Consider the following 17,828-nt stretch of genomic DNA (forward strand, 5'->3'; position numbering starts at 1 on the left):
AGAAGTAAGAAGTAATAACAGTTTCTTAAGTGTCTCCTGTTGGCACTTATTCTTCATTTTCCTAGTCAGAAATCAGCATAATACATTTTAATTAAAATACTGTAAAGATATTTGTTTAATGCCTATTTTCTTCTCTTTTAAATGAATTATATGGTTATTGACAAGTAATGAAGTTTAAATGAATTATATGGCTATAGATAAGTAACAAAGCTATAGTATGAAATTCTGTTTGGACAGGTTGTAAAAATAACAAAGCCTCTTCAACAGGCTTGAACTATTTTTTTAAATGATAGAGTCATACTTCAGACAAGCTGCATCTACTTAAAGGAAGAAGCTTCTGTGGAAACAAATTGGGCTTCATAAAGTTAATCTTTACACAAAATGAGAAAACGAACTCATAATAAATCAGCTGTCTTATTCTTTCCTCATATTACTAAAACAATATGCAAATATGTTGCAATATAATATAAAATTTAAACACTAGTATACATGTGAAATGCCATATTGATGCCTAAAAATCATATAAATGAATAAAAAAAGTGATAAACACAACAGATTTAAAATAATTTAGACTGACATTCTATTTTAATTTTTTCTTTCCCAAATTCAGTGCTCTTTCGTTTGATTGGGTCCACATTAAGAGTTAAATAAAGAAAAGTTTTTATAAAAGGATTTTTAAAACACTTGAGAGTCTCTTCGACATAGCAAACATTAGAATCGCAATCAAATTAAAAAAGAAAACAGTGGATTGTCACTCTGCAAATGTAAACAAAACATGCCAATGATTTCTAAATAGAGTGCTTTCTTGAAACCTGAAGAAATATGCCCCAAATGTGTAATGTATCTGTTCCTCTGAATTCTTACTACATGCATTTTAAATAAGTGGCATTTTATTCTTTCTCCAGACCTAACTAATTTATGTCATTATTCTTCATTTGAATTCCATTAGAAGATTTTATATTTCCTACTTTCAATACATGGTTTTAAAGTTAAGGATCTTCACCAAACAGTTAAGTGTACATCCACACTGTCTTTCTCCACATGTTGCATTAACTGGAGCTCTTTTCTATGCTGTGCTGTATGACACTTTTTGTGCAACGCATTTCCAATGGCTTAATCACTCTATAAAGTCATGAGGAACAGTTTGCTTTATTTTGAGGAATCATGGTTCAGTGTCCAACCCACTGGAGTTTATGTCCATATTAGGAGGTTGATTGAATAACCTTAAAAAAAAAATTCTCCATTTTATTTAGCTTTCTGAAACAACTTGAAATTTTATTAAATTTTCAGTATATTATGTTTAACCTAATAATAGGTATAAGCTCTAGGAATGAAACTCCAGTTCATTCATTTTTCTTTCAAATAATCTAGTTTCATTTTCTGAGAAGTCCTAAGTTTCTCATAATTAATATTATTTGTGTGTGTATGTGATTGTGTGTGCTACAGAATTATGAGAATTTTTATATGATTGACATAAGCTGATTTTACAGATTGAAAGTATTTACTTCCTTGAGAATTATTTTCTTGGAGATTGTGTAGCACTTTTAAATGTAATTGATCTGTCTTAATTCTTATATCTCCTCTGACATACAATATATTGTTAGTTCATTCAGATCAAGACATGATAGCTAACAACTGTATAGGATTTTATGCTTTCTTTTTTCTTTTTTACTTATTTATTTATTTATTTATTTATTTATTTATTTATTATTGGGTTTTATACTTTCAAAGGCTTATCTCATACACGAATACATTTTTTTGATCTCCTAACAACCACATGAAGTACACAAAGCATGAAATATTTTTGTTGACAATTTATAGATGAGAAAACTGAGGCCCAAAGAGGTCTTCTGACTCTAAATTCCATATTCTGCATATAACCTGAGTATATAAAATAGTGAAAAGTCAGGATTCTTAGAACTGCCCATGATTACTGTCAATATGTTGAAATTCCTCTTTTGCAAATTCCATTACCTCAATCTCTCCCTTTAGAGCTAACCCTTATTTTCTCCTTTACCTCCCCACTCCTCCTTAGGCTGCCTGTCTTCGTGCTGCTCCGTCCTGAATCCTGTTTCAGTAAACTTTAGGAACTCAGAGTAGTGAAAAACTCTGCAAAACTCAGTGTCAATCTAAAACCCAGAGTGCAAATCTAGTCAGGGAATGAATTATCTACAACGTAAAAATTCTAGGGACTGCACCAGGTGCTTTCCATCTGGTAATTCTTTTATTACATATAACAATCTCTGACAGATATTTTCAGCCCCACTTTAGGATGAGCTTAGATATAGAAATGTTAAATGACCTGTCAAAATTCCCCTGATATACAGGGAGGATTCTAGGATTCACCTCAAGGCCCATGTGACCTAAAACTTTGGATCATTCCACTACATCATTCTCTCAGAACATGCATGCAAGAGTGCTTGTTCTCGCAAGGGGGGTTTCTGAAGATAGCATAGCCTTTTGTTAGGTTGTTGTTTTGTTGACCTTTGTTCAAAAGCATAAAAACATTCAGCCTTTCTTTTAAAGCAAAAAGTTTACATCTGCTATTATTTTCACTTACGTAACTGGAAGACCTGACATATACAATGAGCTTTAGAAATTCCAAACTATCACAAGAACAGAAAACCAAACACCGCATGTTCTCACTCACAGGTGGGAACTGAACAATGAGATCACTTGGACTCGGGAAGGGGAACATCACACACCGGGGCCTATCATGGGGAGGGGGGAGGGGGGAGCGATTGCATTGGGAGTTATACCTGATATAAATGATGAATCGATGGGTGCTGACGAGTTGATGGGTGCAGCACACCAACATGGCACAAGTATACATATGTAACAAACCTGCACGCTATGCACATGTACCCTAGAACTTAAAGTATAATAAAAAAAATTTAAAAAAGAAAGTAAAAAAAAAGAAATTCCTGACTCAGATCATAGGAAAGGATTTGCTCTGAGAAGCTGTGCAAACTGTGGTTATCAAAGGGGATTGGATTGAAATCAAAAGCAATTTGGATTACAACTGTCAAAAAAAGTAAAGGTTAAGCTGCATTACATGATATTGGTTTATAGATTGGCTATACTCCATAGATGACATATTTAATTCATGACAGTGTTTGCAACCCCTAAAATAAGAAAGGAGCATGCAAAACATAAACTCGTGGATAAGGACAATCAGGGAAATGTGAAGGCAGAGTAGAAAATGCTTGTTTAAAATTTCAGTAAGTATCTGTCTTTTGAAAAAAGTTTTTCAAAATTTCGCACAATTAAAGCCACCTAAATTATTGTTTAATTATATTTAGTTTGTAATGCCCAAAGTTTATAATTCATCTTTTTTAAAAGCAAATTATCTCCCCACTCTAAGAATACTCTTTAACTCCTATGTTTGTTTGATTTTCAGTCAGATATGTTCAATTTTAAAACAATTCAGAGTAATTTTGCTATAGATGAGTGTGGGAGATGGATTTGTCTATAGCTAGTTGTGTTCACAAAATAAATGAACATTCCCAAGTTTACAGAGACACATATACAAGTAATTCTTACCTTAAGAAAATCAAATATATAAATGTTTGATTTTTAAAGCAGGCAAATCACGCCTTCTGTTCACTATAGAAGGATCTATTGCTAGTCTTTGTAACACAGATAACACAGATTTCAGTTATCAAGACAAGAGAGACATTTGCAATGAAAACTGCCAGGTTCTAGGAAATTTTTTTTAAGAACATATATTCTTGATTATCGACTGCATTTTCTAGTTGCTTTAAATGAATCCTCTTCTATCCTTCTCCCCCAAAAAGTCATATTCCTACCTAAAGTTCTAAGTAAATTTGGAAGGTATCTTTGTATATGTGGCATTAAAATATGCACCAATTCTTCAAACTTAAAGTATCAGAGAAAATGTTCTTTTCCACATAACAACAAAACCAAGAATGGGCTACTTTGGGTGCCAATCTTTAAAATGCATGGAACTTTTATAGGAGCCAAGAGGAATTTCCCTGAGTCAGGCTGTTTCTCTCAGTTAATTGCCTTGGAATTATGAGCCTGCTTTTCCCTGCAGTGTAGAAATATTAACCCTTGCAATGGCATGCTCATAAGCCAATTAATAACAATATCTTGACTCTTTGTGTTTTGTGATTAACCTTCACAAACCTAAAGGGGTTGAATAAATCTTTGAGATAAAGTAGTTTCCATCAAACATCTTAATCTACTGACAAATGGGGACTAAAAATAACTCTGGCATAAAAGTGTTGGGGGGAAAGCCAAATTGAGTCATGTTCGCTAACCACTACAGATCCCTTCAAAAAGATAATACACTTCCATATAGGACACAACCAGAACATTAAAACTACTGGTAAGGGCTGGGTGTTGTGGCTCAGCCTGTAATCCCAGCACTTCAAGAGGCCAACGTGGGCATATCAACTGAGGTCAGGAGTTCGAGACCAGCCTGGCCAAAAGGGCAAATCCCTGTCTCTACTAAAAATACAAAATTAGCCAGGTGTGGTGGCAGGTGCCTATAATCCCAGCTACTGGGAAGTCTGAGGCAGGAGAATCGCTGGAACTCAGGAGGCAGAGATTGCAGTGAGCTGAGGAGGTCACCCCATTGCACTCCAGCCTCGGTGACAAAGTGAGATTCTGTCTCAAAAAATAAATAAATAAATAAATAATAGACTGGTACGAAAAAGTTTTGCCATAAAGTGAGAAAATCATTTAAATATTCTAATTATAATACTATCAAAGCTTTTTTCTATCTTTAGGTTTATTTGGGGATAAAATATGATTATAAGGGTTTGGTGCCAAAAATCTTACAGCAAAAGATTATAAAGAATCTTCTATGCAGACAAAAAAACATAATGATCATTTTTTTCATTATTTTTGAATTTACAATTTCAAAAACAATGTTGAGAAAATCAGTGTAAGATTTGTTTAAAAGAAAAGTTAGACTCCTGCCTCACACAAGATGTAGTTTTTAAATCCAAATGGATAAAAGAGCTAAATGTTAAAACAAAATAAAAGATACATGCTATCAACTATAAAAGTATTAAAATGAAATACAGGTACACATATCTATAACTAGGGCTGAGGAAGGCTTTAAAACATAAATACCAGAATTCATCATAAATATTTATCTTAAATTCATCATAAACTATAAAAAGTTTGCTTCAAATAATGATTTCTTAAACAAAATTAAGACAAATTATAAATCGGGAAACAATATGTAAAACAAACATAAGAAAGGATAAATACTCATATGAAGAGCTCGTATGAATCAATATTATATAAAATAACAAAAAATAGAAAAATTTCAAAAGAACAAAAATGCAAACTGCCAATAAATGTATGAAAAGATGTTTAACCTCTTTGATAATAATGGGGATAAAATTAAAATAATGTCATATCCTTTTTGTTCCCACTAGATTAGCAACATATAAAGTTGATAATATCCAACACTGGAGAGAAAAATGGACACTCTTACAAACTGTTGCTGGGAGTATCATTTGGTAAAACCTTTTTAGAAGGCAATTTAGGCCAGGTGTGGTGGCTCATGCCTTCAATACCAACACTGTGGGAGGCAAAAGCAGGAGGATAGCTTGAGCCTAAGAATTTGAGACCAACCTGGGCAACAGAGTGAGACCCCATTTCTATACAAGAAAAGGTTTAAAAAAAAAAAAATTAGCCACAAATGGTGACATCTGCCTGTAGTCCCAGCTGCTTGGGAGGCTGAGGTGGGAGGATCTCTTGAGCCCAGGAGTTCAAGAGACCTTGTCTCCAAAAATAAAAAGTAAAAATTTTAAAATAATGTAACTTAGCTAGAACATTGGACTTAAATTAAATTTAAGACCTGAAATTATACACTTCAAAGAAAACATAGAGACACATTTGCCTTTATGTATTTGGCAATGTATTTTAAAATATAACACAAAGACAAGTAACAAAAGAAAAAATAAATTGGACTTGATGAAAATTTAAAACTTTTGTTCATCAGAGGACACTATTGGCCAGGTGTGGTGGTTCATGCCTTTAATCCTAGCTCTTTGGGAGGCCGAGGTGGAAGTATCACTTGAGGCCAGTAGTTCGAGACCAGCCTGGCCAACATAGTGAAAACCCGTCTCTACTAAAAACATGAAATATTCGCCAGGCGTGGTGACACCCACCTGTAATCCCAGCGACTCAGGAGGCTGAGGCAGGAATACCTCTTGAACCTGGGAGATGAAGGTTGCAATGAGCTGAGATTACACCACTGCTCTCCAGGCTGGGTGACAGAGTAAGACTGTATCTCAAAAAAAGAAGAAAAAAAAAGGACACTATTAAGAAAATGCAAAGACAACTCACCCACAGAATAGGAAAAAATATTTGTAAATCACATCTAGTGCAGTATTGTTGTCCAGAAGATATGAATTCCTATAACTCAACAACAAAGTAACAAAAAAAAAATTTAACAGGCAAAGGATTTGAATAGACATTTTCCAAAGAAGATATACAAATGTGCAAATGGCCAATAAGCACATGAAATGATATTCAATATCATTAATCTTTAGGGAAAGGCAAATCAAAACCACAATGAGATTCCATTTCATACTTACTAGGATGGCTATAATTAAAAATGAAAAATAGCTATCGATTGGCAAAGATTTGGAAAAATTGGAAACCTTGTGCACTGCTGATAGAATTGTACATGACTAGTGAAGCCACTGTAAAAAAAAAAAAAAAAAAGTATGTGTTTAACTAAAAATGTTAAACACAGAATTACCATATGACCCAAAAATTTCATCCCGAGGTAAATAGCCAAAAGAAATACTTGTATGCCAATGTTCACAGCAGAATTATTCACAATAGTCAAAAGGTGGAAACAATACAATGTCCCTTAACAGATGAATGTATGAACAAAATGTGGTACATAGATACAATGAAATATTACTCAACCATAAAGAGGAATGTTTTGATACATGTGACAAAATAAATAAATCTTGAAAATGTTATGCTAAGTGAAATAGGCCAAACATGAAAGGACAAATATTATATTATTTCACTTATATAAAATATGTGAAATAGGTAAATTCATAGAGACAGAAAGTATAATATAATTGACCAGAGATTTAGAGAGAACAGAATGGGGTGTTATTTAATGGGTACAAAGTTTCTGTTTGGAGTGATAAAAACTTTGGAAATTGAGAATGATGATGCTTGTACAATATTGAGGATGTAATTTGTGTCACTGAATTATATACTTAAAGGGTACTAAAATTGGAAATTTTATATTATATATACCTTAGCATAATAAAAATAGTAAAACCTGTTTCACAAAAGACACTGTTAAAAGAATGGAAAGTCAAACTGTAAAACCGGGAGAAAATGTTGACATAACATATATCTGATAAAAGATGAGTATCCAAAATGTAAAACTAACTCTTAAAACTCAACCAAAAGAAAACAAATAAGCCAATTTAGAAATAGGCAAAAAATCTGAACAGATACATCACCAAATAATATATGAAGATAGAAAATAAACATACGAAAAGGCGCTCAGCATTATTTATCATTAGGGAATCACAAATTGAGAAAACAATGAGGCCAGGCGCAGTGGCTCATGCCTGTAATCCCAGTACTTTGGGAGGCCAATGTTGGCGGATCACAAGGTCAGGAGATCAAGACCATCCTGACTAACATGGTGAAACCCCGTCTCTACTAAAAATACAAAAAATTAGCCAGGCGTGGTGGTGGACACCTGTAGTCCCAGCTACCAGGGAGGCTGAGGCAGGAGAATGGCGTGAACCCGTGAGGCGGAGCTTGCAGTAAGCCAAGATTGTGCCATTGCACTCTAGCCTGGGCGACAGAGCGAGACTCCATCTCAGCAAAAAAAAAAAGAAAGATAAAGAAAAGAAAACAATGAGCTATCGCTAGACACTTATTAAAATGATGAAAATCCAAAACCCTGACAACACCGAATGTTTGCAAGCATGTGGAGCAACAGGAACTCTTATTCATTGCTGATGGGAATGCAAAATAGTACAACTACTTTGGAAGACATTTTGAGAGGTTTTTACAAAACTAAACATAGGTTTAACATAAAATCCAGCAATTGCACTCCTAGGTATTTAGAGAAATGAGTTGAAAACTTCACAGAAACCTTCACACAAACATTTATAGGAATTTTATTCACCAAAAGCAGAGCAAAACCAAGTGTTTCTTGAATAGATGATTAAACAAACTTGACACATCATACAATGAAATATTATTCAGCAATGAAAACCAATGAGCTATCAAGTCATGAAAAAATATAAATGAAACTTAAATGCATATTGCTAAGTGAAAGAAGCCAGCCTAAAGAGCCTGCATATTATTATTCCAATTACATGAAAGTCTAAAAAAAGCAAAACTCTAGCAGTGGTAAGCAGATCAGTGGTTGCCAGATGTTCAGTGAGTGGTGGAGAAGAACCAGCTAAATATATAAAACACAGTGGAATTTTTAGGGTGGTGAAAATATTTTGTACAATACAGTAGTGGTGAATACAAGATATTAAGCATTATCAAAATCCATAGGATTTTATGGCAAAAAATAAACCTTAACAGGTACAAATTTAAAGAAAAATTAGTTTGGAGAATATGAGGATGGAATGCAGAAAGTGAAAAAGAGTGTAAGTATATGACAAATTTATAAAACAACTTCAGCAAATGTGGTTAGGGAATAAGGTGCTGACCCACTTAACATTGGGAATGAGTGTAATCTGTAAGGTTAAAGGGAAATAAATTGTACATACACTGTACTGTAGCTGCTAAAGTTGTTTCCCTTAATGGTACAGATTAGAAATTTTGAAGTCACTAATCATACATACTAGAATTGAACAATTAGACAAATTGATGACAAATCGTTGGAATCAGATTTCTCGCTGCTAAAATGAAAGGCTCAACTTAGCAAGGGAAGAAGACTAGAAGGATCCATATGGTAATGGATTAGAGTTGGATACATCAATAAGAACACGTATTTAGTTTGATATATCTACTGATGTTTACCTCTAGAAATATTTATAGATCGATACGTAGAATTTTTTATTTATTTATTTTTATTTTTATTTTTTGAGACAGAGACCCGCTTCGTCACCCAGGCTGGAGTGCAGTGGTGCGACCTCGGCTCTGTAGATGGATTCATATATATACATATTTCTCTTTGTTCTGGCTGCTGAAAGAGCCTGGAAACAATGGCACTTTAATAGCAAAGAGCACACCTAGTGTTCAGATGTTGGTTTTTAATACCATTAGAAAAGTGTAAAAGAAACCAAGACTCCTTGGAGAATTGGTTGAATCTAGGAACAGCACAAGACATAGACAAGAGAGGTCCATACTGATATACACAAATGATTAAGTAAATAAATAAATGGGAGAGGAGGGACAGGTCTCCTATGGAGAAGAATTTTAAATACCTTATACAGATACACTACCTTAAGAAGGCAGAGCGTAACTTTTCACTCCTTTAGTGTAAACTATACATGGTGGCTATAAAGAGGGTTATATAAAAAGAGAGAAAGGAATGAGTGATAAAGGTTAACATCAAGAGTGGCGAGTCATACTGATAGTATGCATGCTTAAAGTAAATTGTGAGAATGACATTATATCTTGGTGGGCTTGCTCCCAAAAATAATTACCATAATTTAATTATGAGAAAAACATCACACAAATCCTAAGTGGGAGACAGTCTATGAAATACCTGACCAATAATTGGCAACACTGTGAAAGTCACCTAAAACAAAAAGTCTGAGAAACTGTGAAAGCCAAAGGAGCCTAAGGAGAAATGACTATTAAATTTAATGTGATATCCTGAATGGTATCCTGGAAGAAAAAAAAAAGAGGCATATTAGGGCACAGTTAAAAAAGAAAAGAAAAGACAAACCACAGACTGAAAGAAAATATCTGCAAAACATATGTCTGGTGAAGGACTAGTATCTAAAATATACAAATAACTCTTAAGACGACAGTGATAAAAGCAAAAACTGGATGTAGGATACACTGGAACTCTCTTTACTGTCTTTGCAATAATTCTATAAATCTAAAATTCTCCTGATATAAAAGTATATTTTGAATGCAGTTAGAAATCACATCCATTTTGAAACAATTTAAAATTTTATCTCGGAAAAGACAAGTTGGAACAAAGCAGTGAAGTTAATTTATGGTGCATTATTCCTGAAGAATTCATAAGAGGTTCTGGTTTATTTTACTTTTCACCTAAAGCCAAGGGGTGTGTGTGTGTGTGTGTGTGTGTGTGTGTGTGTGTGTGTGTGTGTTGGGGGTGAGTGGGGTGGGCAGAGGAGATGATGATATAAAACATTTCTTCCATTCTATGATACAGCTTTTTCACTTTTTAAATTCCTAAAGTCAGAATACAGTCCAAAATTTACGGGAATATTGAATATCCTAGGGATTTTTGATTTTATTAAGTTCACTTTGGTTTCTTCTCTGAAAAGCTGTTGTCAAATCAGTTGTGCATCTTACAATCTATGGTGTTTTATGATTGAAGAAAAATGATATATGAACTCCATACAAATGTAGAGAACAACACTCTTCTTCCCAAAAGAATCATTCAGTTCTTTCAGTTCATATGACAAAATAACTTTCCCCAGGGAAAAAGTTTTATTTCTTTAATTTTATATTCATAATTCAACTTTGTGAATACATAGGTCAAGGTTTACTGATTTCAGTTTTAAACATTACCTTTAAATACAATCTTACATACATATACCAAGGCCTTCTGATTGTCACCAACCAGGTTAAAAAATACTTCGGGAAAGCGATAGTTGAACGCTCTACCACTTTTTTTGTTTCATATCAAACTTCTAGAGAATTAAGTGTTATACATGGATAATCTCAATACTGAACTCTGTCCCAAATCACAGCAACAGTGCAAAATAGGTAAAATTTCATGTGTTGTTTGACACACTCTCTGTCTTAGTCAGTTGGGGCTGCTAGAAAAAAAATTACCATAGACCAGGTGGCTAAAACAACAAGCACTTATTTCTCAAAGATCTGGAGACTGGGAATTCCAAGTTCAAGGTGCTGGCAGACCCCACGTCTGGTGAGGACCCTAGTTTTCATTTGCAGATGACCATCTTCTTATTGTATCCTCAAATGGTAGAGAACAGAAAGAGAAAGCAAGCTTTCTCATAATTTTTCATGAAGGCACTAATCCCATTTGCGAGGCTTCCCCTTCATGTCCTAATCACCTCCCAATAGCCCCATTTTCTAATATCATCATATTGGGGGTTAAGATTTTAACATATGAATTTTGTGGGACACAAACTTTAAGTCCATTGCACTCCCTTATGGCATATTAGCATCCATTCTCTCATCCTTAAAGGCCTTCAGCTGTGCATGTGACTTTTTGAAGATAGTCATGATAATTCTCCTCAAGGAAAGATTTTAATTTCCAAATTCCCTCCCTGAGTTTTTTTATCCATAGTTCCCATTCTTGTAGAGACTTCTTCATCCTTTCAGATGTTATACACACACATATATATGAGATAATTGACAATGTATTAACGATAGTATATTAATACAAGGGTCAGCAAACTATTGTATGGCCCAAATCCAGCCTGAACCTTTCTGTGAATAAAGTTTCCTTGGAGTCCAGCCACACTCATTTGTTTAAGCATTGCCTATCACTGCTTTTTCTCTACAATGGCCATCTTAAATAGTTGGGACAGAGAACATACAGCCCACAAAGTCGAAAATATTTATTATCTAGCTCTTTATATAAAAAGTTTTCTGGCCCATATTTTAATACAGTTGACTCAGGCAACACACGTTTGAACCACACAGGTCCACCTATATGTGGATTTTTTTCAATAAATATACTGGAATATTTTTTGAAGATTTGTGACAAGTTGAAAAAATATACATATAAACCTGTAGCCTAGAATTTTTTTTTTTTTTAAGTTTAAAAAAGGTCAGGTATGTTCTAGATGCAAAAATATATGTACATACTATTCATCATTTACTACAATAAAATGTATACAAATCTATTATAAAAAGTGAAAATTTATCAAAACTTATGTACACTTGCAGACTATACATGGAACCATTTACAGTTGAGAAAAATATAAACAAATGTAAAGGTGTAGCATTAAATCACAACTGCATAAATTAACTTCAGTATGTACTGTATTACTGTAATAATTTCATAGCAGCTCCCATTGCTATTGCAGTGAGCTCAAGTGTTGTATCTGCTTAAAATACCATTTTACACTAATCATCTCTGTATGAGCAGTTTGTCTCTCCAGTAAATTGCATATTGTGGTAAAAGATGATCTCTTGCAGTTCTCATAGTGTTAGTGTCTCATGCAATACCGTAAATCTTGAATAACACTATGGAACCAATACAAAGTGCCACTAGTGAGGAAGGAAGTGCTCCCAAAAAGCTGAGACTAGTCATGACATTACAAGAAAAAGTTAAATTATTGATATGTATCATAGGTTAAGGTCTGCAGCTGCAGTTGCCTGCCATTTCAAGATAAATGAATCCACTGTCAGGATCACTGTAAAAAAAAGAAAGGGAAATATATAAAGCCATCACTGCAGCTATACCAGCAAGTGACACAACCTTACGGTTTTTGTGAAATATCTTTTTACTCATATTGAAGATGCAGATTTTATTTGGGTTCAGGATTGCTATAAGAAAGTCATACCTATAGACACTACTAGAATTCAAGAAAAAAGTAGTCATTGTATGACAACTTAAAGCAAAATAAAATTATAAAATCTTGAGCTAGAGGATTTAATGCCAGCAAAGGGTGGTTTGATAATTTTAGAATGAGATTTGGCTTTAAAAATGTCAAGATAACAGGAAAGCATCTTCTGCTGAACTAGGGGTAACAGACAAGTTCCCAGACACCATTAAGAAAATAATGGAGGAGAAATAATATCTGCCTAAACAGGTTTTTAATGAACACATAAGTTTCCTATTCTGGGCTGGGTATAGTTGCTCATGCCTGTAATCTCAGCACTTTGGGAGGCCGAGGTGAGTGGATCACTTGAGGTCAGGAGATCGAGACCAGCCTGGACAACATGGTAAAACCCCATCTCTACCAAAAATACAAAAATTGGCTAGGCATGGTGGCACATGTCTGTATTCTCAGCTATTAAGGAGGCTGAGACAAGAGAATCACTTGAACCCAGGAGGCCGAGGTTACAGTGAGCTGAGGTCATACCCCTGCATTCCAGCCTAGGTGACAGAGTGAGACTCTGTCTCAAAAAAAAAAGTTTCCCATTCTGAAAAAACAAAGCCATAATAAATGTACTAGTAAGGAAGAGAAGTGAGCACCAGAAATTAAGACAAGAAGAGACAGGCTAACTCTACTGATTTTTTGCAAGTGCAGTTGAGTTTATGATCAAAACTGCCCTTATCTAAAAGCTGCTAAACTCTGAGCCTGAAGGAAAAAAATAAACACTAGCATTCAGTCTTTTGGTTGTACACCAACATGACCTGGCTAATGAGAACCCCTATTCTGGATCAGTTCAATCAATGCTTTGTCCCTGAAATCAGAAGGGACATTCAATCAGAAGCACATTACCTGTAAGGAGCTGCCTTTTAAAGTTATTTTGATATTGGACAATGCCCTTGGTCACAGAACCTCATGAATTTAACACTAAAGGCATCAAAATGGTCTACTTGCCCCCAAACACATCTCTAAGTCAGCTTCTGATAAGGGGGTCATAAAGACATTTAAGGCTCATTGCACATGGTATACGAAAAGGATTGTCAATGTTTTGGAAGAGAACTCCAAAGGAGAGAACATAACGAAGGTCTGGAAAGATTACATCACTGAAAATGCCATTGTAGTTATAGAAAAGGCTGTGCAAGCCGTCAAGGCAAAAATGAGAAATTCCTACTGGAGAAAATTGTGTCCAGATGTTATGCATGACTTCACAGAACTTGTGACAGCCAATCAAGAAAATAATGAAAGAGACTGTAGATACCGTATTTTAAAAAGGAGGAGGGAAGGTGAAGGGTTTCAAGATTTGAATCTTGGAGAAATTCAAGAGCTATTATACACCATACCAGAGGAAGTAACAGAAAGTGACTTGATAGAGATGACTGATTCCAAATGTGCTGGACAGTGATAAAGAAGACATAGAAGAAGCAGTGCCAGAAAAAGAAATTGATATTAGACAATCTGGCCAGAAGGGTTTCAGTTATCAAGACTGCTCTTGACTTCTGTTGTGACATGGACCCTTCTATCATATAGGCACTGAATCAAAAGCAAATGGTGGGAAAAAGATTGGTAACATATAGAAATGTTTTTAGAGAATGAAAAAGCAAAATGTCAGACAGAAATTAAAATATATTTCCATAAAGTTACACCAAGTGTGCCTTCCACTCCTGCCTCCCTTTCCGCCTCCTCCACCTCTTCTGCCTCTGCCACCACTGAGACAGCAAGACCAACCCCTCTTGATCTTCTTCAGCATGCTGAACATGAGGAAAAACATATTTATGATGATCCATTTCTACTTAATGAATAGTCAATATATTTTCTTTCTTATAATTATTTTCTTAATGATATTTTCTTTTGCTTACTTAATTGTAAAAATACAGTATATGATGCATATAACATACAAAATGTGTGTTAACCGACTGTTTGTGTTATCATAAGGCTTCTGGTCAACAGTAGGCTATTAGTAGATAAGTTTTGGGGGATTGAAAAGTTATATGTGAATTTTCAACTGCAAGGGGGATCAGTGCCCCGAGTGCCCACACTGTTCAAAGGTCAACTATTTATTATTTGCATTGAGATATAGAGATAATTCAGCAGGTAATTAATTTGAAAGTGACCTGCTGCGTAATAAGAGATGGCCATTATATTCCACTTCACTTTTGCTTCACAAAGGTATTGTAGAAACAACTCATTAAGTAAAAGTTGTGGTGATCATGTTGAGATAAAGCTTGAGATGGAGAATGCTGCAAGCACAGGCATTCAGTATTTTCTCAAGATATCTGACAAATACATTATGTTCTACTTATGATCAAGGTTGAGAAATGTTGACCAAATTGCAGTGAGGTCAGGTAAATTTCACAACTAATTTTTTCTAAATAGTTAATACGAATCTGAATAGTCATCTAGGAGTGTACATCAGGTTCTGGCCTTATTCAACAATTGTATTAATGCCTATTATAAGGTCATTTGCTGCATGCTGATCAAACCTGTATATAAACAATTTGGGAGTAATAGATAATATGTTAATTGAAAGAAGAGCAATATCAACAGATTAAAACAAGAGGCTAATTATACCCAGATGTTATTTAACAGGGATGCAACGAAAAGTTCTGACTGTAGTACACAAAACCATTTACACAAATATAAAATATGGGTCTGATGTCTTAGAAGCCTGGTGGGAAATATTTGAGTTTAGTTGACAGTAAACTCAATATGATTTCCTGTTGTATAGCAATTGCTAAGAAAAGTGAATTACATTATTATATATTAATCCAAATGTGTGTCCAGAAGGGAGGAAAAACAGTCATACAATATCCAGTCAATATCTTGTGTTGTGCTTAGTGTTGAACTTACAGAGAAACTTCCACAAATCGGAATTTGTCTAAAGCAGACCACCTAGAATAATGAGGGACTTGACATTAAGTTACAAGAATAAAAGCAATAAGAAAGGGACAATTTAAGCTGTTGTCTTCAAATTTGAAGGGAGGACTGGAAGTTTTAAACTTGCCTGTATCACTAATCTTCAGATCAACATTAAATAAATAAGCAAGTAGAGTTGACTCAAAAGATAATCAACTTATCTGTATACAGTTGTATACTCATTATCACTGGGACCATTAAAACAGATGATAAAGATAATTCAGGAATCAGAAGTTAAACTAAGTTTTTCCTAAGACACTTAGAAGATTCTAAGATTTATAATTCTTTAGGTTTTGGTTGCTATGTTGTTGATGATGTTTAAATGAAATGCCTCACTCCAAGTACCTTGCCATGACAGTCTCAATTTTTTCATTATCTGTTACCTACCCACATATCCACCTTTGTCTTCTACTATGCCATTCTTGAGTCTTGTGCACTTGGTGATATTTGACCATTTCTTACCTATAAAAACAGCAGTTTCAAATGGGTAAATCCAATAATCTAAATTTTCTCCAAAGATGCCTTAAACTTTCCAGCCTCTATGTATATAAGATTCCATTTCTGTAATATAACAGTCCGGAACACTCTCCACCTCCACTTATCCAAATACTACTTTGTGTTTAAAGTTCAATTTGTCAACTCATCCATGAAGACTTCTTCAGTCATTTCAACAGTCTGATTGTCCACTTCTGCACATCTTTAGGACTTCTCACCCAGGACAAAGGATATTGCTTTATGTGGTTCTTTGCCTTTTGCTACTAAGCCCTGGCTCTCACAAGTGCCATACCCAGTGTATACCTAGCTACAGTATGACTTTCTAAACAGTAGGGGCTCAATATCCAGTGGCTGATGATACAGTTGCAAAGTTCAGAAGTGGCCAGCCACTCTGTGTCTGAATAGAGCTGATCCTGAACGAAAGGCTACCATAATTTCTCACAGGGTCTGACCCATGATTCACTGGAAAATGTAATTATCATACAGTTCTCATCCTTTGTAATCGGTAGAAACAAAACCGAACATTTGTCAGTATATGCATATTAGGAAGGCTTTGGGCAGTGCAGTTACCAGGGTTGTTTGTGCAGAACTATGAGCTAAACCGCTTTGCAAAGGCAGATCTAATATTCTTTTCTGCACAATGAGGTAAATCTTCCACTTGTATATTCACTCCAATTTTCATCTCTTTCTCTCCTTGAAATTTGTTTTGCAAGAACATTTTAATGCATTTATCTCTTTCCCTCAGCTTGTGAAATTACTCATGCCTGGGATGCATAATTGAGAGGTATCCTCTTACACCCATGGGATTTGAGGCTTTATGAATCACTCCAACATCAGAAGAATGTTTGTATAAGAAGAAATAGATTTATATGAAAAAATGTATAAAGAAATTTTAACAACCCTGGCTCTTGGTTTGGGCAGGTTTACAAGGGAGAATTTCTATATATGCAGGCAGCAAATACATATAGTTGGCAACATTTAAGTATTAAAATAGCTTCATGCAGGCAGGTGCTTTTTCACTGCGAATTTGCAGTGTACATTTTCATCAATTTCTCCTCCTCATTTTTACACTTTGGAAAGGGATGTCTTTAATCCTCAGATTAGCACATGGCAGACCTTTAAAACTGGAATTACAATTTCTCCAAGCACAGGGACATACCTGGTATGAAAAAGGGATAATTATCTTTACAGAAAACCTACTAGGATGATTTGCCTGAGGGTGGATATGAAATCCTCTGGACATATTTCAGAGAAACAGCAATTTTTAAAAACATGATAGTTAGCTACTCTATACTTGAAGTAATGAGGTTGGCTTTTATTAATGAGAAGTTCTAGAGTTCTGTGTTCATAATGGTCAGGACATTGTGTGTGTGTGTGTGTGTGTGTGTGCGTGTGTGTGTGTGATTTCTAAAATTTTATTTATACTTATTAAAATTAGTTTTAGGCTACTAAGAATTTTTGAGAACAGTAGAGGCTCCTTGTTACATCCAGAATCATCAGAATTTCAGTAAATGTTATTTAGTCTAGGGAAGCCCTTTCAAATGAAATGGCTAACACTGGAAATAATGCTGGGCATAGGAAGAGTGTGGTTTGTGGTTAGAAAGCCTGCAACTTCTAGTTCTCTAAAAGATCCTTTTTGTTGTATTCCTCTTCTCTTCATTTTTTGAAGTTTCCTAGCATATTTGCTTTTCAGAAGCTTTTCTTTTTTTTTTTTTT

General features: G+C 34.6%; 1 long non-coding RNA gene across 1 annotated transcript in view; it reads right to left on the reverse strand.

Moving 5' to 3' along the window:
• Positions 1 to 1,066: 1,066 nt before the first annotated feature.
• The window catches only part of LOC111555772, a 53,765-nt gene continuing 37,003 nt past the window's right edge, over positions 1,067 to 17,828 (reverse strand). The window contains exons 2-3 of the long non-coding RNA XR_002735641.2: positions 16,005 to 16,079; positions 1,067 to 1,223 (exon numbers count right to left, since the gene is read on the reverse strand). This is a non-coding gene — a long non-coding RNA (uncharacterized LOC111555772). The remainder of the gene's footprint in view (positions 1,224 to 16,004; positions 16,080 to 17,828) is intronic.

Source organism: Piliocolobus tephrosceles, chromosome 2 (assembly GCF_002776525.5).
Source record: "Piliocolobus tephrosceles isolate RC106 chromosome 2, ASM277652v3, whole genome shotgun sequence".
NCBI lineage: Eukaryota > Metazoa > Chordata > Mammalia > Primates > Cercopithecidae > Piliocolobus > Piliocolobus tephrosceles.